Here is a 22,988-nt window from a genome sequence, read left to right on the forward strand (position 1 = left end):
AGGCAATTCAAACTGATCTAGAGAGTTATCATTCAAAGGTGTTCTAGTTTCAATACTCTCTTCCTTTATTTCTTGATTTGCTAGGTCTTCTAAACTTTTTCTAATTTCTACTTTATCAATGTCAGTAGGTTTAGAAGAGAATGGATTAGCCTCATCAAATGCTACATGAATGGACTTTACAACTAAAAGGGTCCTTTTGTTGTAGACTTTAAAGGTTTTGTTATTCACAACATATCCTAGGAAGATTCCTTCATTTGATTTAGCATCAAATTTTCCTAAGTCCTCTTTATCATTCAAGACAAAGCACTTATGTCCAAATACATGGAAGTAAGATAGATTTGGTCTTTTACCTTTCTTGAGTTCTTATGGGGTCTTCTCTAGGCAGTTCCTAAGGGAAACTCTGTTAATCATATAACAAGCGGTGTTCACCACTTCGGCCTAAAAATATTTAGGTAGGTTATGCTTATTTAGAATGGTCCTAGCCATTTCCTAAAGTGACTTATTCTTTCTTTCAACAACTCTATTTTGTTTAGGTGTACAAGGTGCTGAGAATTTGTGAGATATCCCATGTTTGTCACAAAAGTTCTCAACATCTTTATTTTTGAATTCTCTACCTCGATCACTTTTAATGTTTAGAGCACCATATCCTATTTCATTTTGAAGCTTCTTACACAAGTTGATCAACATCTTACACACTTCGTCCTTGGAGGATAAGAAAAGTACCTAGGTAAACCTGAAATAGTCATCAACTATGATGAATGTGTTTAGCTTTCCTTCTAAGCTTTATATTCTGGTGGGGCCAAGCATGTCTAGATGAATAAGTTCCAATGGCCTACTAGTAGAGATGTGGGTCTTCTTCTTTAAACTTGTCTTGGTTTGCTTCCCAAGTTGACAAGCATCACACACCTTGCCGTTTACAAACTTGGTGCTAGGCAGACCCTTGACTAAGTTATTTTTAGCTAATTTGGATAACAAGCCCATACTAGCATGTCCTAGTCTCCTATGCCATAGCCAACTAGCTTCATTCAAGGCTGTTAAGCATTTAACTTCTTGAGATATTAGGTTTTCAAAGTGTATGCAATATACATTATCAACCCAATTAGCAATAAACAAGGTGTCATGCTTTTCACTATGTTCAACTATGCATTTTTCTTGTTTGAATGTTACTTCAAAGCCTTTATAACTTAGTTGACTAATTCTAAGCATATTATGTTTTAACCCTTCTACAAATAAAACATCATCAATTTCCAAGGAAGATTCCTTATTGACTTTACTGATGCCGATAATTTTGCCTTTAGGATTGTCTCCAAAGGTGACATTCCTTTAGTGTCAACGAGGTGAACTTTGACTTATCTCAGGTCATATGTCTCGAGCATCCACTGTCCAAGTAGCATTTGTCTTTTGACGGGGTGGACCAAAAACAAACCTACAAGAAGGGATTCAAGATGTTACTTTTGGAACCCAAACCTTATTAGGTCTTTTTGAATATGTTTTAATTTCATTTTTGACTCTTCATACCTTTTTGATTTTAACATTCTTAATTTCTCTTGTATGGACATTCAAACTTTATGTGTTCCTTCTTCTTACATAAGAAACACGTAATGTGTTCATATGCATTGGTTGAAGATGTGCTTGCATAATGTTTTTAAGCTTTTACAAAATAACCCATGTAGAGGTTCTTTTTTTTTGTTCTCAACTCCATTAAATCCTATACCTTCTTTATCCAAAGACATTCTTTGTGATCCAACAAGTTTATCAAAATTATCTTTTCCTCTAGTGAAGTTATAGATAATTTTAGATTGATCCTCAATTTTACTTTCAAGATTATGCATTTTTGAGTCTTTTATACCTTTACCATTCACTTGCAACTTTACTAGTTCTTAAGACATTTGATTTATTTTACTTACAAGTTCATCAATAACTAAGTTTTTTTTTTTTTTCCTTTTCAACTGATTTTGATGATTCTAGTTGGTTCATTAACATTTCATTTTGTTCTCTTAGTGTGATGTTTCTTTTGGTTACTTTTATGAACCTTTTATCCAAGGAGAATAATTCAGCTTGAATTTCACCATAGGAGGGCATACTCTCACATGAGTTATTATAAGATCCATCACTAGATTCAGCAGATGAGATTGAATAAGAATTTACCTCGTCGTCTCTTGCCATGAAGCACATGTTAGCAATTTATTGATCACTTAATTTACTTTCTGAGTCACTTGAGTTTAAATCATCCCAAGTCGTTGCTTTCATTGCTTTCTTTTTCTTCTTTTTGGCATCTTTCTTAATGTGAATTTTGATGTTATCCCAAGGGAGGAGGGGTGAATTGGGTATTTTAAAAATTAAGTCCAAGTTCTAATTTTGAAAACTTTCAATTACAAAGTTGCAAGCTACTTACAACTAGTTCAATGTTTTTCAATTAATCAATCTAATGAGTGATTTTTTCAATCAATGTATTTTACCCAATTACTTTGTAGACCTATTTTATATTCAACACATTCACAATATCCACATAAATAAGTTTACGTGAAAATTAAATAGAGTTAAGGGTAAGAGAGATGCAAACACGATTTTACGAGGCTCAGCCAACCCAGTCTACGTCCTCGCCATGAGTAACCCACTCAAGGATTCAACTAATCCCTGCTCCTTTAACTGGGATGGTGCTTCCCTTACAGTCCACTGCTTACAAGAGGCATAACTTTCTTCTCAACCCCTATTCACAACCCAAACCATGAATACAATATAATGAATACAATTTTTGCAAAACTCAAAATGCTTCTAACCAAGCTAGTTAGTATAAGATAAATCCTAGTACATAATCATATGATAAAACATGAAGCTCAATGTGTTTATTCGATGTGGTCAATGAATTGTTTTTATAATCTTTGTATAAATATAAATATGACTATTCAACTTCAAAGATTTAATCCAACTTGATGATCGTTGTAAGAATATACATAAATCAGTTTTGCTCCAAAGATCTAAATTAAGCAATATGATCTTCGTATATAGAGATATATATAATATGTGCTCCAAAAATCAAAGACTTTATTTAATAATTTTCAGAAACTATCCCTCAAGAATATGTATTTAGAAGCTCTTAGAATTTTTAATCAAATAGTTTTTGTTATAACAAAATATCAATTCTTTGAATAAAAATAAAAACTTGAATATCGGAAAATATTCAACCTTTAACAAAATCCTTTCTTAAATAAATTTTTCAAGTAATAAACCAAGGATTTTTCTTCTCAATAAAAATAATAGATATATGAGTACAAGAGATGAAAAATCTTTGAGATATGTATATATTGAAACCACAAACCAATCACTTATCTATCAAACCTTAATCACTAAGGATTGCTTGCAAGATGTGTAGATGAAATTCCTTTGAAAAACTGAGATGATTTGCCCAAAGAGTACAAATGCAGTAGAGTATAGGAAAAATCTTTTAATGGAGGCACACTTAGCACAAGATGTGAAAATAGGTCTCTAGAACTCTTGCTTGTTGTGTTTTTAGGGTTTTGGGAATGCTTAAATAATATTCTCCCCATCTGATTAATTTTAGCTATTGGATCATTTAGAATTAAAGAACATGTCCGCGCTAAGATGTTGTTCTGCACCGCGACATTCGTTGACGAGAGCACTCATTTGTCAATGAGTGTGCAACACTCATTCGTCGACGAGAACCTGAGTTCGTCAACAAAATACCGGTCTAAACTTTTTGGGCTCTCAGTATTTTCTTGTTGACGAGAATAGAATATTCATCACCAAGTGGCCTTCATGTGTTTGTTGACAAGGCCTCTTAAATTTGCCCCTAAAATTCATTCAATCTAGAACTAATGTAAATGAATTTTTCACAAAATGCATGAGTCCTAAGGTCTATGTAGGATATATTTGAGCATCGAATTGTATCATATGACATATGTAAAATACATTCAATTCTAATTACCCATTCCTATTGAAGATTTTGAACTTGAAGTTTGGTTCTTCACCCTTATACTCTTCTAGTTCCATGGATTGAGCCAAGTGATATGTACTTTAGATTTCTCGTGGCTTCCATATCATGCTTATCATTCATGAATTCTAAATCATGATCCTGTTCACAAACTCAATTGCACAGGTCAAATACCAAGTGATTTGTCATTATCAAAACAGGATTTGACTCATAGAGTGAACACTTTCTTTTTCTCCTTCTTGGAGTCTTTCTTGAGCCGTGGACAGTTAAACTTTATATGTCATACTTTCTTACAGTTATAGCAAGTTGGGGGTTCATTTTTTGTTTCTTTCTTAGTTGTTTCACCCTTGTCTGTATTTGACCCTTTGAATTTTCTAGCAAATCTTTTATTATTATTAAAGAATTTGTCTAGATGTCTAGTGAATAGGGCTAGATCATCGTCATCCACCTCATTGTCCTCTTCCTCACTTAAGCTCTCCTTTAAGGCTTTAAGAGCTATTAACTTCTTTTGTTTACTACTCTCAGTAATTCTTTCATTTATCACCATCTTATATGTGAGAAGCGATCCTATAAGTTCATCTAGGGAAGTACTTTTCAAGTTTCTACCTTTAGTTATAGCAGTGGCCTTAGATTCCCAAATATGAGGAAGTCCTCTAAGGATTTTCCTAATCATCTTGTATGTAGAGTAGTTCTCACTTAGTGCATTAAGGGAATTAATTATATGGGTGAACCTAGTATACATACTAGTGATAGACTCCTCAGGGTTCATCCTAAAAGCCTCATTCTCACTAGTGAGCATGTCAATCCTACTATCCTTAACATCTACAATTCTTTCATAGGTAACCTCTAACTTATCCCAAATTTCCTTAGCAGATTTGCATCTCATAATGCTATTGAATTCATAAGCATTAATGCATAATATAGTGCATTCATTGCACTAGAATATATTTGCAGCTACTTCATATTAGTGTAATTCAATTCAACTTCTTCTTTATGGATTTCCGTACTATCTACATTCTTAGTGGGAAAAAAGTCACCATGTGTAATTACTTTTCAGACCTTCCAATCCATAGTTTGCAAGAATATCCTCATTCGTTGTTTCCAAAAGGTGTAGTTTACACCGCAAAAAATGGGAGGTTTATATGAAGATTGGTTATCAGTGATACCCTGTAGAACAAAGGCTTAAGCGTGCTTGGCTTGGAGTAATCATGGGATGGGTGACCTTTTGGAAAGTTTTCTCAGAAAGTGTGTAAGTGAGGACAAAACACACTGAAAAGTACATGTGTTAGCCTGTCGAGCCAGTCATTAGTCTGATAAGGCCCACCCCCTGTTGTCTGATCCAGGTGGAGGAGGAGAGACGTAGTGCTCCCGAGTAGGCCCAGGTTGAGGCGCTACAAAATGGTATCAAAGCTATTACCTAGCCGGAAGTGTGATGAGATTCACATCGTTTGGGTTTGGAAATGTGGGTTCGCAACGAGGACGTTGCGTTCCATAAGTGGGGGAGAATGTGATACCCCATGGAAGAAATGCTTAAAAGGATTAGATGTTACTACTCATTTCAACAAGTTGCACCTTTATTTTTGAGAGCCTTCTCATAAGAACTCCACAGTTAAGCGTGCTTGACTTGGAGTAATCTTGGAATGGGTGCTTGACTTGGAGTAATCTTGGAATGGGTGATCTTCTAAGAAGTTTTTTCAGGAAGTGTGTGAGGGAGGACAAAACACACTGAAAAGGAAAAGTGTTGGCCTATGGGACTAGTCATTAGTCCGATAAGGCCCGCCCCCTATTGTCTGGTCTAGGTAGAGGAGGGGAGATGCAGTGCTCCCTAACAGACTTAGGTTGGGGTGTTACACCATCACCAAAAGGGGATACACCTATGTGTGCCATAACGATCTTTATGTAGCAACTTGCTAGGATTTACTACAACCTATGCTCTGATACCAATTGAAATTAAAGATATAATCCCAAGAAAAGGGTGAATTGGGTAATTAAAAATTTATTAGCATAATTTCATATTACATTAACCCTTTTTAATTTAAACTTCTACAACTAAACAATCACAATATCTAAACAGCAACCGAACTATACCAATTGGCAATCCTAGATATGAATATGAAATCTAAAAATATAATCCAAACTCAAACTTCAATTAATTCAGTTGAACAATTTATCAAAATTTGATTTTCAGCAATAGTCAATGATATTTTCAGGACCCAAATTGAGTAGTGAAATTTGGATTATCTTAGCACTTAAGCTTCAATTAAATAATCAATCACAAACCTTTACTTCAGCTATTTCATCCAAGAATTCAGAGATTAATGCTTGTCAGAATTTTTAATCCAATCAACCCAAAATTATAGCCAATATGATAATAACTTGGTTCAATCCCAATTAATTCCAAATATTCAGCAAGTTCTCAATGAATATAAAACATACATGTAGGTTATAACTTGTAGAAATTAAAAGAGATGGGGAGAAGAAGATCGAACACAAGATTTTTACAAGGTTCGTCTAGCAACCTACGTCCTTGCCTCAAAAACCCACTTTGAGGATTTTTCTTTCCACTTCGTTACTAGGTGAAGTACCCCTCTCTCCGTTCAAGGTGGAGATGCCTCTTTAACGAGAACAATCCTCTCGATAGGCAACGATTCAAAGCCCTAAACTATCAATAACAAAACAAACAAAACAAGATTTTTTGTACAATAGAGATACTCCTCGAAAGAGCAAATTTGTACACAATAGAATCACAATATACTTCAATACAATCAATAAAGAGAAGAAGCTCGACATTATATCACTAGTAATCTAATTATACAGTATGGATTTTGAAAGATCAAATCAGAATTTCTCAATGTTTCAGCAAGAACTCACAGCAGCCTTTTCAGAAAAAGTTTCAGCAATATAACACAAAATGTGAATCGTTTGTGTGTCGTGAGTTAACCTAATTTGCAAGAATAATAGCTTTATATAGAATAGAAAGATTTTAGACCATTTTCCCCAAAATTTCTCTGAGTTTAGAAACCAAATCATTTAAATTTAGAAAGAAGTTATGCGCTGTTAACAGTTTAAAACACAAACATAGGTCGACTGGGCCATAGGGTCAGTTGCCTGAGCTCTTTAAAAATATCACATTCAGAAAGTCAGTACTAGGTCATTTGACTGGTCATGATGGTTCAGTTGCTTGATCTTATTCTATTCATTCATTAACAAAGTCAATAGCATATCAGTCGCCTAATGGTATATCATCAATCGCTTGACCACTTAGTCATTTATTGTTTTTCAAAGTTTGGTTCCAAAAACTTAAACTTGTAACTTGGAAAACTTAATTTTGTCTTTATGAAAATATTTTCCATGATTTAAAAATAGGTCTCTAAGTCCATAAAAATTCCTAAGAGTTTTAATTTTTAATATTGAGTATCGAAGTATGTACACAAGACTTTATCAAGATAAAACTCTTTAAGTTCCTAAGTTTTCATGTTGTAAAGCTTTCAATGTCCTTCTGAGCTTTGATCAACACTTCAATAAGCTTTATGTTCCTCATGACTTGAAACTTTATATCCATCATGGCTCATAATTTTAAGTTTAAACTTCATTCAAGCATTCTCACTTGAATTTATAAAAGCTTTTAAGCCCTTAAACTTAACTTAAACAAACATGTTATGTAACTTTGATTTGTTATCAACAAAATGAGATTAAACCTTGTTAGACCAACATGGAAGTTGATTCAAAGAATCATGAGGCTATTATTTTATTTTTGTGCGAAACATAAATCTTGAGTCACAGTCAATATGCTTTGCATTAGTAGTTATAATAATGTTAATCATAGTTTTTAATCTTAATCAAGCTTTAAAATTTCAACTATAAATCCTTACTTAAGTCAAGTTTTACTCTTTGTATTAGGGTTCTTTGTGTTGTGAAAAACAAATTGCATAGCGAAATATAGGATCATTCAAATGCAACGCTCAATGGTAAAATATACAAAAATAATCCATAGCAATTATATGAAATCTATAACAACAAATACACAAGGAATTACGTGGTTTGGTAATACCTACATCCACAGGAGAAAACGACAAAAATTTCACTATCTTCTTATCCAAAAGACATAAGTTATACATGAACCATTACATTACAATTAGCATATATATAAAGTTCTTGGAGGTTTTCCCTCCAAACTCCAACCAACTTAACATCCCTTATTCAAAATTTGAAATCTATGCTAGGTTTACTAAGGCAAACCATCAACAATTTTAGGCAGAAAGTAAAATCTCTTAGACACTGCTCCAAATCGTCGATGGTTAGAGAGCTACTGTCAACGGTTTCCCCTGCTGCTACTTGATTTCCTTCATGTTTTCCTTTTGTTCATTCTTTCCACTCTACCTTCGACGGTTTCCCTTGCTGCTACTTGATTTCCTTCATGTTTTCCTTTTGTTCATTCTTTCCACTTAGTATGTGAGCCACATATCACAACAATCTCCACATTGGCAAACATACGCCCCTTAGGAGAAATTGAAAACATAAACATGTTGCTCCACCTTGACCTTGGGACATTAGGTTGGGACCGTCTCCTTTCTAGCAGCTGGAGACAAAAACTAAGTCCAAGCAAGGCTTGAACTTGCCTATGGCAGCTTCGGCTTCTTCCATGAACCCTGATTCAGTTGTAGTTGTAACATCCTAAGACTATGCCCTGGACTTCCAATAAGGTCTTCCTATAATAGTAAATAGAAAACTTTCTATAAACCTTCTATCATCAAAGTTCCCTACATAGTCTGCATCAATGTACCTCACAACTGACGGATGACTCTGTTGCCAACTAAAACACCCCATTGCACTGGCATAGCGGACGTTTGACATATTCCAAACATCACCATCCATATTTGGGTATCGAGTAGTAGAAAATTTATATTGATTCTCCACAAAACCACCCTGAGATGAAAAACAAAATCTCCCTACTATTTTGTCCACAAAGTCATCCTAAAATAACACCAATCTCCCTGCAGCTCTGCCCTTGTGAATCTTAAAACCAAGACTCTTCTTGGTCATACTTAAAACCTTCATGTCAAAACCTTTTAACATAGTTCCCAACTGATTAGCCTTAGTCAAAGCCTTCCCAGCAAATAACATGTCATCCACAAACAACAAAAACATCACCCCTTTGCATCCTATCAACCTCTTCCCCACTGGAAGCTCCACCAACTCCCACATCTAGTTCTTATGCAGTAACTCCATTTCCTCCACCATAACACTCATTTATATATTTTTTCCCTTTGCTATGCATTGCAACTTGAAAAATAATAGGAACCCTACTGATAGTAGTAATGAATGCATAAAACACAAAAATATCAAATTTATACTGAAGTGGTGGTTTGATAATGTATCTGGACCCGCTGTTTTCTTGTTGGTCTCTTGAGTTAAAACTTATTGCATTATGAACCATGTCATATCTTCCCTAAGTTTATAACTCCACTTGCATCACATGTTCATTGCTACTACAGTTTTCTGGCATCTATTTCTCTTCCTTTACCTAAGTGCCCTACACCATGACTTTTACACTAAAAAAAATGTCTCCACTAATCCCCACCTTGTCTGTCATTGGATCACCCAACTTGAACCCACCTTTCCTATATCCTAGAAAGATGTACTATCCAGACATTACACCAAGCCTAGATCTCACCTCACTAGAAATGTGCACCCGTGGACATCCACTCAAACTAGAGTAGTCTACTGCAAAACCTGCCCACAGCTCTCCTGTTACTCTCCCATCTAGTGATACCTTTGGCAATCGGTTAAATTAGAAACACACCATACTCACCAACTTTACCAAGAAGTTCCCTGCAAGCCCTATATACAACCTTCCCTACTCAAAAGACTCCTTGAACTGAACCAGCATACTTAATACAATGTCTGACTTGAAGATCTCTTTCCTAATCTGGTTTTCCACCTCAACTACAAGTTAAACCTGGCTAATACCACTGACTTGTGTCGCATAAGATACACCAAGACCCTTCTTGATAAACCCACAAAATACATATGTCCACCCTGTGATGCTATCCTCACTAGTCCCTAAACATATGAATACATGTAGTTACCCATATGCCTTAATCGCATATGCCATAGAACATGTGACTCAGATTCTATAGCTGCACCTCCACCTACAACTGTGATACCCTACAATGCATAGATATTCTGCTACCTTCTGTCGTTTGATCACCATCAAGTCACCTTAACACACTTTCATTATTCCACTTTCAAACTTGTAATGACTTGTAACTAAATCTGTTACAATCTAAAATGTCCAATGAAATCACATTCTTCCTTAGATCCAATATATGTCTTACATCACATAAATTTCTCACAACACCACCATGCATCTTAATTTTGACATTTCTTATTTCAACTATTTTGCATACAACATTATTTTCCATTAAAATATTACCAGAATTAACTAACCTATGGATGTTGAACCAATTTCTATTTGATGTCATGTGATAAGAGCATCTGGTATCTAAGATCCAAGAATTCGTGAGGCATTTTGAACCTAATGAAAATAGCATATCCCCATCACTACTCCTTGAGTCTCCTTCCTTTACAATTGCAAATTTTGACAAACCCTCCTGATTTTTAGCATTCCATTTCTTCCACTCCGAATATTCCGATTTTATGTGCCCAATTTTCCCACACCTAAAACACTTTATGTCCTTCTTCTTCCCATACTACAACCGAAACTCATTACCATTTGATCCATTCCTAAATTTTCTTCTCCCACGTTCATGATTACTATTCACTACAAGCCCTTCATGATGTGAAATTTCACCACTGGCAATTTTTCTTTGATGAAAACCAAGCAATGCACTTGTTACCTCTTCCAAATTCAGGTTTTCTTTGCCTCATGTTAGAGTAGTAGCCAAATTCTCATACATGTGAGATGCAAGTAGGGAATTCAATAGCATCAACGCCTTATCTTCCTTCTCGAAGTTCTCAGAGGTTTTCCTTCCAAACCCCAACCAACTTAGTCCCTTATTCAAAATTTGAAATCTGCACTGGGTTTCCTAAGTCAAAGCATCAACGGTTTGAGCCAACCATCGATGGTCAGAGAGTTACTGTCGACGGTTTCCTTTGCTACTACTTTGTGCATGCTTTCCACTTAGTATGTGAGTCACATATCACAAAACTTTGAATATGTTAAAAATTGATGTTATTTTTAAAATTAAGTTTTCTTTAAGTTAATAATTTATACTCACATTATTTTTTTGATTTGTTTATATAATTGACTTTCATATGTTTTTGTGACTTAATATGTAGAAGATATTCTTCAAGGTTTAGATTTTTTTTTTTTATTATTATGGTTTATGTAATTTCAACTAAAAATTCAACTTTCCAAAATATGTGCCCTAAATACTGCAAACAAAAATTTTTTTTTTTTTTTTTTTCCTATTTCTTACATGTTATACTCTATGTTATGTGTGTTTCCCAATTTTTTGTTTACCTAGATTTTTGTCAATTCTATGTTGGAGAATGAGATATATTTTTGTTAGTATTTTATCATTTTTATTCTCTAAAATGATATTTAATATGAATAAATATACTCTTTAAACTCAATTCTAGATTTTTAAAACTCATATTTTGTTGGTTTTCACTTTTCTTATTTATGGGGCATTTATGTGAGGTAGGGTTTGGATTTGTGTAATATCATTCAAACACTATTATTATTTTAAAAATACCCTAGCACCAATGTAAATATTAAGCCAATGTTTTAGACAAAATGCAATATACTTATATTTTGCATTTGAATTTCAATTCCGTTTATTAATTTTGTGAGTTGCAGTATATAAGAAAGATTTTTACAATATGCCCTTTGTCCTAAATGAGTTTCCAATGAAATATTAGGTCATATGAATCCAGCCTTGTGAGATTCACAAATTAATTCATAATGATGAATATTTTAGTAGAATTTTCAAGAGCAATTCTTTCACAATAAACATCAAGTAGTATGGGGGCACATACATAAGACTCCTTAAATATTTAGGGTTTCCTACATATAATAAACCAAATTTAGAAACTCATATAACAAATAGGAAGAATCCACTATAAAAAATAAGGTTATTACTAACAGTTTGAAACCATCACTAATAATAGCAAATCGTCACTGATACTTATTAATGACGGCTTAGTGACAGTTTCAAAGTAGTCACTAAAATGACGGTGACAACTAATTATTAGTGATGATTTTAAAAACTTTCACTAATAACTGTCACTAATAATTAAGTATTAGTGATGGTTTCATACTGTCACTAAAATCCTATGACCGTCGCTATAACTTGCACATTTTTTCAATTGAAAACTATTACTAAAAGTCCTACTATTAGTGATGGTTTCAAAACTGTCACTAAAAGTTTAAAATAATTAAATATTATTTTTTTTTTATAATCACCCATTAATTCCAGTAAAAACTTGTAATTACATTTCTACACGCATAATACTAAACCAGAATAAAGGAAAAATTCATAAAGTTTTAAAAAAACCATTAACAAATTGTTGGAAAACATCATATTTACACTTCAGATAACAAAAAATGCAGAAAAAAAAAAAAAAAAAAGTTGCATCCAGTTGTAGTGCTCGACATCGTCTTCATTTTATTGTGACAACCCGTAGACCCTACAAAGTAATAATTATACAAAAAATTAGTATACAATTTTTGAATATATATATGTACATACTATAAGTAAAAATGATTTGGTAGTAAGAATGATCGGACATAGTTAAACAAAATATGATACAATTTTAAATAGCTAAGTTTGATTAGTCAGAATTGACCCCACTCGGCAGCAACCTCGTATACCCGACTTGGACACTTGAGTGCTTAAATCCACTAAGTTTGTTAGGTTAGCTTCTAAGCGCATAATTTTCAATCGAGGAGGAGTTTTTGTGTATCGTCACCTCCGGCACGTCGAGCTCAATGTCACGGATGTATTGAGACTGACCTTACTCAGTTTGGACCTAGTATGTCCGACTTGAAAACTTGAGTGCTTAAATCCACTAAGTTTGATAAGTTTGTTTGTATTTTAACTTTACTTCTAAGTACACAAAAAGGTCTTGGAGAGGAGTTTTTGGGCATCGTCAGCTCCCCCACATCGAGCTCAATGTCACGGACGTGGTGGGACTAACCCCACTCGATTTGGATCTCGTATACCGGACTTGGACACCTGAGTGCTTAAATCCACTAAGTTTGCTAAGTTTGTTTGTGATCTAACTTTACTTCTAAGTGCGCAAAAAGCTCATAGGAGTTTTCGAACACTGTTAGCTCCTACACATCTAGCTCAATGTCATGGATGTGCCAAGATTGACCCAACTCAATTTGGACCTCATATGCTCGACTTGGACATCTGAGTGCTCAAATCCACAAAGTTTGCTACGTTTATTTGTATTCTAACTTTCCTTCTAAGTGTGCAAAAAGCTCTTGGGGAGGAGTTTTTAGGCATCGTTAGCTCTGAAACGTCCAGCTCAATGTCACGAAGATGTTAAGACTGACCCCACTCGGTTTGGACCTTGCATGCCTGACTTGGAAACCTGAATGCTTAAATCCACTAAATTTGTTAAATTTGTTTGTATTCTAACTTTATGTTGGAATTGGTGTATTCCCAAGAGGGGGGGTGAATTGGGTATTAAAAATTTTTTCTCAGGTTCAACTAAACTAGTAGCAGTAATACAAAACGTAGGGTCTTTTTAAGCATATATCAATTGAGCAGATAAATATAATATGCAAAAATTAAATCATGCGCAACATTCACAACATATCAAATATAACATACATGTGCAGGAATATAAATTGTAAGAATTTATGAGTAGACACAATATATATTATCGGAGTTTGGCTAATACTACCTACGTCCTCGCCTCAAGCTCTCAAGTAAGAGGATTCACCAAATGCTCACTTAAAGGGTGGAGTGACACTGATTACACTACTCTTTATTTACTGTGCAAGGGAATCTCTAGGTCAGATTAATAGGGCTGACTCCAGCTTTTATAACCACACCTTAGAGAGGTGCAACTGGTTTTCTTAACCGGGTCTAAACCATCCCGCGCTTTCTTAACCGGGTCTAAGCAATCTAGTGCATGTTACAGGCCAGTGCTATCCTCTTTCGAGGATTATACGTCGAGAATACAGCATATATAAAATTTATGTACAAATAAAGCGTGCTTCCACAATAAGCAGATAATGTACAATTTCAAGCACAAATGCACTCACAAATAATAAAGATTTATACTTAATAAAGTTTGTGAAATTCACCTCTCAAAGATATGTTTATCAAATAGTGTGAGAAAGAATAATATGAGTGATCTTTGACTCAGGTGTGAAACATTCACTTTGTGTATTTCAAAGATCTAGAGCTCAAAGAAAATAATATCTCCAAAAGTATTTTTCAATAAAAAGAATAGGAGATGATGATGATTTGCCTTTCAAAAAGAAATGTTTTCAAATAAGTATAGGGATATCTCCAACAAATATTTGCAAGATAAAGTATAGTAGATGTTGAATATAGCTTGCAAAGAATGTTTTAGCAATATGCACGAAAATAATCTCTTGAGTTCTGCAATGCAAAGACTCACAATCTAAGATTAGATTTTCCCAACAATATATATCTCAAGAAATATATGGGATAAATTTCAAAGCAACCTCTCAAAAAGATTTTCAAAACGAATGGATATTTGAGAGTATAAAATATGTTTTGAAAATGATCTGTATAAGCAATGAAAGCACAAAAAATTTTGAAGAGAATTTTTTCTAATCAAATCTCTAATCTCATGCTAATCTAGACAAATGAAGGGGTATATATAGAATCCCCTAAATTTTGAACCGTTAGGGACACAGACGAAATTTTTGGAAAAGTTTAATTAAAATTAACCCTTGTTTAATGCGGTAAATATGCAAACCCGAAGGGTTCGGTCGCCCTGAGCTATGGGCCAGTCGCTCGAATAGACTCAGAGATTTTGAAAGAACTTTTGGGTTCGATTTGCCATGAGATGCGTCGCTCGGACGAGCAAAGGTGATTTTCCAAACCTTCATTGGTTCGATCGCCTGGCCAAATATTCGGTGTGCTAGTCTTTGAAGTTCGATCAATCGAGGTGATCCTAACCTAATGTATCGGTCGACCGAGGAAGCTAAAGAAAGTCAATTTTAAAGTTCAGTCGACCGTGGAAGCTTAGTTCAAAATTAGTTTGGTCAGTCGAGACAAGTCAAACATTTGACTTCTGGCCAGTTTGTCGACTGGGGCGTTTATAACGCCAAGAGGTCAGTCAACCGTACACCTTGAAAAATCAAGGTATGCCCAACTTTGATCGTGAAATATTTTCAACCCTATGGGAAAGGATGTGATATTTTAATTTGAAGGATTATGGGTCCTATGGTCAATATATGGTTTTGGTTTGAGCATTCAATCTTTATCATGCATAAGATGATATTATTACAGACCATATCATTATTATAGACCTAAAGAAAATATTATGCAATTACAATTGACAAGCTTTGTCGTCATTCCTTTTGCACTTTGTATTACCCTACCATAAGCCAGGTGATGTTGACTCAAGCTCAAGTCAAAAGGGACACAAAGCAAAAATATCATGAAAGACTTCAAGCTTAGAGTTTTAGGCTTTAAGACCAATGATGTAAGTACTTCATATTAAAATATCTCTTGCAAATATTTTGAAGCTCTTTAGGGGTTATTGTGACTTAGAGACCTTATTTTAAAAAACCCCGAAAAAAGTTTTATAAGTAATGAAAGCAAGAGAGCAAAAAGAGTTTTTGAAAACTAAACTGAAAAACTAGAATTCAGTCTACCCAGATGACTGAAGTTTAACTTCAGCCTACTAAAAAATTTCTTCAGAAGACTGAAGATTAAGTTCAATCTGCTGAAAAATTTCCTATTGAAATCCTGAAGAGGCAGTATACCCTCAGAAGACTGAACCATGATAGTCTAGTTGATTGACCCTATTTCCAGTTAATTTTTTTAGTGTTTTAAAAAACTTCAGAAGACTGAACCCGATACTTCAGTCTACTGAACACTATTAATGGTTAAATTTTTTAAATATTTTAAAATTCAAACTAAGGTTTCTTGCGCCCCAAATTTTATAAAAACTTGGAAAATACACCAAGTAATCTTGGGTAACACGAAATTACTTTTATTAGCCTATAAATACATGGTTTTAGCAAATTAAACACACCAAGTAATTGAAAATTTGTTTCAAATATGAAAGTACTCTTGCTCTCTCAAAGATCTCTCTTGCTCTCACTCCTACAAAACTGATTTGCTGAGAATTCTGAAGTGCTGAATCTTCCTTCTTGGAGTTCTAAGTTACTAAATTGCTATCCCTCATCTAAGAGAAGAAACTTGGTGAAATCCCTCTTGAGCTTCAATCTATTTCTTTTGATATTTGATATTGAAGTATATAGTGCTTTCAATTGTACTAATCTACTTTGTTGTGAGAGTGTCTTTGTACACCAATATTTGTTTTTGTCCTATAGTTCCTTTAACGGTCCAGGTTGTTGGATCGTTGTACCGAGCATGGGGTATCTATGGACTTTTTGAGTCCGATCCCTAGTTTTGATAATGACAAACCGCATGTTACTAATGTGTATGTCTAAATACTTGAATAGGTTAATCATTCATATCATATACATGAAGTGAAGTGAAGGCTAGAAAGACCTTAAACAAGCACATACTCCTGACATATTCCATGAAAATATGAAGAGCAAAAGAAAGAAGAAGATATTTTTTATTGTAAATGCATTTATGTTTTAAATTTGGTCTGTAATAATGCATGACATACATGATATGTATTATAAGCTCTACATGACCATAGATTAACCATAGGGAACCAAATGACCGTAAGGCACCCTTCGGTCGAATGATGCTAGATTTTTGGGGTTAACTCTTAAACACTTAGACTGACCATAGGTCTAAATATATTGCATGAAAAAACCCCTACGTATCTTAGAAATAATTATCATAAGAATAGGGGTGTTTTCAAGAAAAAAATAGGACTTAAACACAAAATTCTATATGGTCGGTTGACCAAACCAAAATATACTAAGACCCTCGATCGACCGATCCTCTCCAGGGTCAATGGTTAGACCAGTTGGTTGACCGTCCTTAAAATGAGCGTCAATGCCCTGGTCGACTGAATTGGCACATGGGAAATCCCAATGCCCTGGTCGACTAAACTTAGTTTGTAAAATGGCCTAATTAACCGAACATTCAACTTAGGTCAATTGAACTTAGCCCGGTCGACCAAACCTCGGAGGTTTTGAAATCGTCTCAAGTTTGGTCGACCATCACTACAGTTCAAAAACATCCTAATTGACCGAACTGAGCAACCTGGTCAACCGAGCCTCCACAGTGGTCGACTGACCCTTTCAGGTTGTCCAATTTTTATCGAGTTTAAATTGGATTATTTTTAATTAAACTCACTTAATCTTTTTCCAAAATACCCAACGTGTCTCCCATGGTCACAATTTTCTCCAACTCTATATATACCCCTTCATTTGTCTTAATTAGGAATAGATTAACAAAAATCATTAAGAAAATTTCTCTAAAATTTTTTATACTCAAAACTCCTCTTATTGCTTAAATACTTCTAATCTTTTCAAAGCATAATACTCATACTCTCTTACACTTCTTATTTTTTAAAATCATTTTGAAGAGAGCATTTGATCAATCTTTGGGCCTTTACTTTCTTCATCTAAAGCTCATACTCTCACTTGTTCTTTGTTTGTGAAAATTTATTTTTGAGAGTTAGCTTCTTGGATCTCCCATATATTTTATTGATAAATATTATTGGGAGAAAATTTATATTGGTTACCTTGAAGGACTTGAGCACATGTACTTTATGCTAGGAAAGTCTTCTTGCATTTGTGCTTACTTTGATGTACAATGATTTGCAAGATCATTAGAAGGCAAAAACCCTAGCTTCCTTTGAACAAGTTTTTGAAAATATTTTGGGAAGAGATCTTTTGGGGTTGAATCTTTGAAATATTCACTATATACACTTGACTCAAAGATTGCAAAAAGTTATTTTTAGAAAAATCACCATACTCACACTGAACTTATTTTCATATCATTCGTGAGTATATTTTGAGCTGTATTGTTGTACACATCTGCTTAGCGTAAGAAACACATTCGATTGTACACAAATTATTAGTATATGTTGTATTCCCGACGAATGGTTGGAAGAGGGAGACTAGCCCTGTGAATAATCCTGAACTAGTTCAGACCCAATTAAGAGAACTAGGTGCACCATCCTGGTAAGGTATCGTAAACAGTGTCACTCCACTCGTGAAGTGAGTATCTAGTGGAATTCTCTTACTTGTGAGCTTAAGGTGGGGACATAGGCAATATTGGCCGAACCCCGATAACATATCGGGTGTCTGCTTTTAATTTCCTGCACTTCATATTCCCGCACACGCATGTTATATTTGATATATTATGAATGCTGCGCATGATTTAATTTCCACATATTATTTTCATCTGCGCTGTTGGTATATGCTTAGAAGATCCTAGGTTGTGTATTATTGCTAATAGTTTAGTTTAGCCTAAGAGATAAATTTTTGAATACCCAATTCACCCCCCTCTTGGGAATACACCAATTCCAGCAGTATTGCTTGGAGAGGCATTGCTCTAACCTATTGAAGGAGTGACCGAGTGTGGGGTATCACTTAGAGAGGGGGCTCTACCCTTAAGGAGGGATTTGTAAGGTTTGCTCTACTCAGAAAGGTATGTTCTAGTGGAATCCTTAGGTGGTATTGGCCTAAGGCGAGGATGTAGGTTGGGGATAAGCCGAACCTCATAAAAATCTTGGTGTCATTCTCTACCCTTTCTCTTTATTTTCAGCAAACATATATATTTTGTGGTGTATGTAAAGTGTAGGTTGCTGAAATTACAAACTGAGATTAAGAAAACTCTTAACTTAAGAAAGTACGTTTGATTAAACTTTTGCGGAAACCCAAGAGAGTACATTGTTTAATCTTTAGCGGAAATCTTACTTGAGAGCAAGCAAGCAAATTTCATTCACATACACAGGTCTACAAACAAATACCTTGGGTTCTTGCAAAAGTTGAAAATTACCAAAGAGCTGTATATCATATCTTGATTTGGTATTGTTGTAGTTAATTGGTTTAGTTATTGATTGGCTATTTGATTCATTGAATATTGGTTTATGGATTGATTATTCAGTTAAGTTTTTGTTATGTGATTGTTAAATTGACAAGAGATTAAGAATTCATAAAAGAAATTAAAAAAAAATTTTAATAACTCAATTTACCCCCTTTGGGATAACTATAAGTCAAGGTTTCCTATGAAAAAGATAAAATCTAACAATTTTTAAAACTATCTAGAAACGATAACTCAACATTCCATGATTATCAAAATACCCAGGTAGCACAACAAGAAATTTAAGAGCTTTCATATAAAAATCAAACATAAGTATAAAATCAACATCCACCCATAGATCAAGATAGTATAAAAAGAAAAAAAAAAAAAAACATAAACTGAAAAACACAGCTAAAGAAGATCCCAAATAAGAGTGAAAGGAATAGAGATATATCAACAAAATCAATCGATTTTGGTGTACCCGATTTGTGATCTATTGATTGAATGATCAAAAGCACGACAAATCTAAGAGCATCGATGGGCAGATGGGCAATGGCTTGGGCGATCTCTGGCGACTTCGATGACTGGCAGACGGGTAGACGGGCGGTGGCTTGGGTGGCCTCCAGCGACTCCAACGATTGGTAAACGAGATGTGATTCTGTGAGAGAAGAGGGAAATCAGGCGAGAGAGGAAATGAAAGGGGTTTAGGGAAAAATCGGGCGATTTTGGAAAACCTGATTTGTGAGCTATTGTTCGAATGATCAAAAGCGTGACAAATCCAAGAGCATTGACCGACAAATGAGCGGTGGCTTGGGAGGACTCCAGTGACTCCGACGACTGGCAGACAGGCAATGGCTTGGGCAGACTCTAGCGACTCCGAAGATTGGAAAACGGGATGGAATTCTATATGAGGGAGGAGGGATATCGGGCAGGAGAGGAAAAGAAAAGGATTTGCGGAATAAATCAGCGTCAAGAAACGAAGGCAAAAGGGGGTTTTCTAGTTAAGGGTTTTACACGGTTCTTCAAACTATCACTAAAATGCTACAACTAGTGACGTTTTTAAAAATTTTTACTAAAACACATTTGATAGTGCTGATTTTTAAAAATTGTCACTAATAATGTATTTTTAGTAATAGATCATAACTATCACTAGTAATGCATTTTTAGTGACGGTTTATAATTTCATTACTAATACCTTAACTATTAGTGACGAATTTAAGTTTTGTCACTAATAGCCCATTATTAGTGACGAATTTTTCTCTATCACTAATAAATTTGTTACTACAAATACCTCATGGAATTTGAGAATAGACTTACCTGGATATTCCTCATGAAAGAAAAGTCATAGGCATGTCAGATTTTCAAAAAAGTTAACACCATGATCCAAACACAATTACAAGCAAAAATACAGATTGTGAAAACTGATAATGCCAAAGAATATTTCAAATCCATTATTGAAAATTGTCTCTTAAGTCAAGTATAATACACTGAAGTTCCTATATCAACACTTCTCAGCAAAATGGAATTGCCAAAAGAAAAAATCGACACTTATTAGATGTTGGTCGCTCCCTCATGTTCTATACACATGTACTGAAACACTTTTGAGGTGAAGTCATTCTCACTACGGCCTACCTCCTAAACAAGATGCCCTCTCGCGTTCTCAAAATCCAAACTTCATGTCAAACTCTACTTAAGTCCTTTCCCAATACTTGACTCATCTCCACTATTCCCTTCAAAGTATTTGGGTGCTTAGTTTTCTTCATGTTCATAGCCAACACCGGGGTAAACTTGATCCTTAAGCCCCTAAGTGCATTTTTCTCAGGTACTCTCCAAACCAAAAAGGTTATAAATGTTTTTCACTAGCTACTAAAAGATATTATCACTCCATGGATGTCACCTTTTTTTAGCAACAACCATATTACCCCAAATCCAATTCTGGCCCTTCTCACCTATCACAAATTTCTAAATCTATTCCAACTATTGACTCTATTCCTCCTTCACATCCCTTTTTAGAATCTCTCGTGAAATATCAGCATATGGACACTATTCAACCAACAAAAAATGATGAGTTAATCTATTCACGAATGAGAAAGAACCAAAAGGAGAAAGAACAACAGGCATCCCTTGAGCAAATCCAAGAGTTTGATCCAAGCCTTAGATCAAGCAAAAATCCACCAGGTAACTCTAATCCTGAGACTTCCCATAATGAGTTAACTAATGATGATAGTGATTGCCCTATTGCTATAAGAAAAGGTGTGACATCGTGCACAAAACACCCAATATATACTTTTGTGTCATATCAGGGGTTGACATCAAATTTTAAATCTTTTGTTGCCAACCTTGACAAAATCCAGTTTCCCAATAACATACAAGAGGCTCTTATTACACCTGAATAGAAATCTGCTATCTAGGAAGAAACCAGTGTACTAGAAAAGAATGGAACATGGTAGATCAGAGAATTACCAACTGGAAAACATCTAGTAGGTTGTACCATTCACTGTGAAATACAATGAAGATGTAAGTTGATTGAGGATGCACTTGAATCATGCAAGTAGGATAGGGAAGAGGGAGGAGGGTTCGATTGTGCAGGGAGTTGGGAGAGGAGGCTGATTTGGGGGATTTGGGATTTTAGCACGAAGGGAAAATAAAAGTTCTAGGTAAGGGTATTAGTGATAGTTTCAAAAACTGTCACTTATAGTCCACTATTAGTGACGAATATTTTCATCACTAATACCCAAAAAATCTCCGCTAGTATTTTCTTGCAATAGTTTGAGTAGGAAATCTATAATTAGTGACAAAAGTATTAATGATGATTTTATTTTCGTCACTAATAATGAGTTTTTAGTGACGGTTTTATAATTTCATTACTAACACCTTAACTATTAGTGATGAATTTAATTTTCATCATTAATAATGAGTTTTTAGTGACGGTTTATAATTTCATAACTAATACCTTAACTATTAGTGACGAATTTAATTTTCGTCACTAATGACCCATTATTAGTGACGAATTTTGCTCTGTCACTAATAAATTCATCACTACAAACACTACAAATACCTTTTTTTGTAGTGATCCTAGGGTTTCTTAGACACAAGACTAAATATGAAAACTCATATAATAAATAATAGGAAACTTGGTTTATTTTCCCACACAACTTTCCTTAAAACAAGTTCTTCAAAATTGATCATGCCTATCAATTTTTTGAGTTTTAGAAAAGTATTCACTTTGAGCGGCTTTGTAAAAATAACTGCAACTTGATCTTAAAGTGAACAAATTTCAATTATAATTTCTTTGTCATGCACCAAGTACAAGATATTGTGATACTTCATGTTAATCGATATGCTTGCTCCTACCATAAAAACTAGATTCTTTGTTAGAACAAGAGTGGGCCTATTATTACAAAAAATCTATGTAGGACTATCTTGTTGATGTTGTAATATGCCAAATATCCTACACAAACAAATAGTTTGAGCAGCACTACTAGTAGCCATAATGTGTTCTACCTTGGCCATAGAAAGAGCAACTAGGGGTGAGCAAAATTCGGTGAAAACCGAATTAACCGAATTAACCGGCCGAAATTGGTAGGTTCGGTTCGGGTAAAAATCCCGGTTCGGTCGGTTCGGTTATAATTCTACAAAATTTCGGTTAATCGGTTTCGGTTCGGTTAAGGGTAAAAAAAATTTCGGTTAACCGAATTAACCGAATTACTAATTAATTAGATTTTAAATATAATTTATGACTATAAATTTTGCTTATGTAAGTGCATTAAGGAGTTTAATTAACCTATTTGGATTCTTTGTTCTATGGTAAAATATTATTTTCATTAGTAAAATTAATAAATAAGGTATTTAATTAAGTTGGATTTAGTTTTAAAAAAAATTTATAATTGTAT

At 34.4% G+C, this 22,988-nt stretch overlaps 1 long non-coding RNA gene across 1 annotated transcript; it reads right to left on the reverse strand.

The window, feature by feature from the left end:
• Positions 1-12,432: 12,432 nt before the first annotated feature.
• LOC131161735 (uncharacterized) lies at positions 12,433-20,124 on the reverse strand. The gene is made up of 3 exons (XR_009138612.1): positions 19,830-20,124; positions 19,577-19,753; positions 12,433-12,607 (listed from the first exon to the last, which is right to left on the reverse strand). It is a non-coding gene; the product is annotated as an uncharacterized LOC131161735 (long non-coding RNA).
• Positions 20,125-22,988: the final 2,864 nt, after the last annotated feature.

Source organism: Malania oleifera, chromosome 8, assembly GCF_029873635.1.
Source record: "Malania oleifera isolate guangnan ecotype guangnan chromosome 8, ASM2987363v1, whole genome shotgun sequence".
Lineage (NCBI taxonomy): Eukaryota > Viridiplantae > Streptophyta > Magnoliopsida > Santalales > Ximeniaceae > Malania > Malania oleifera.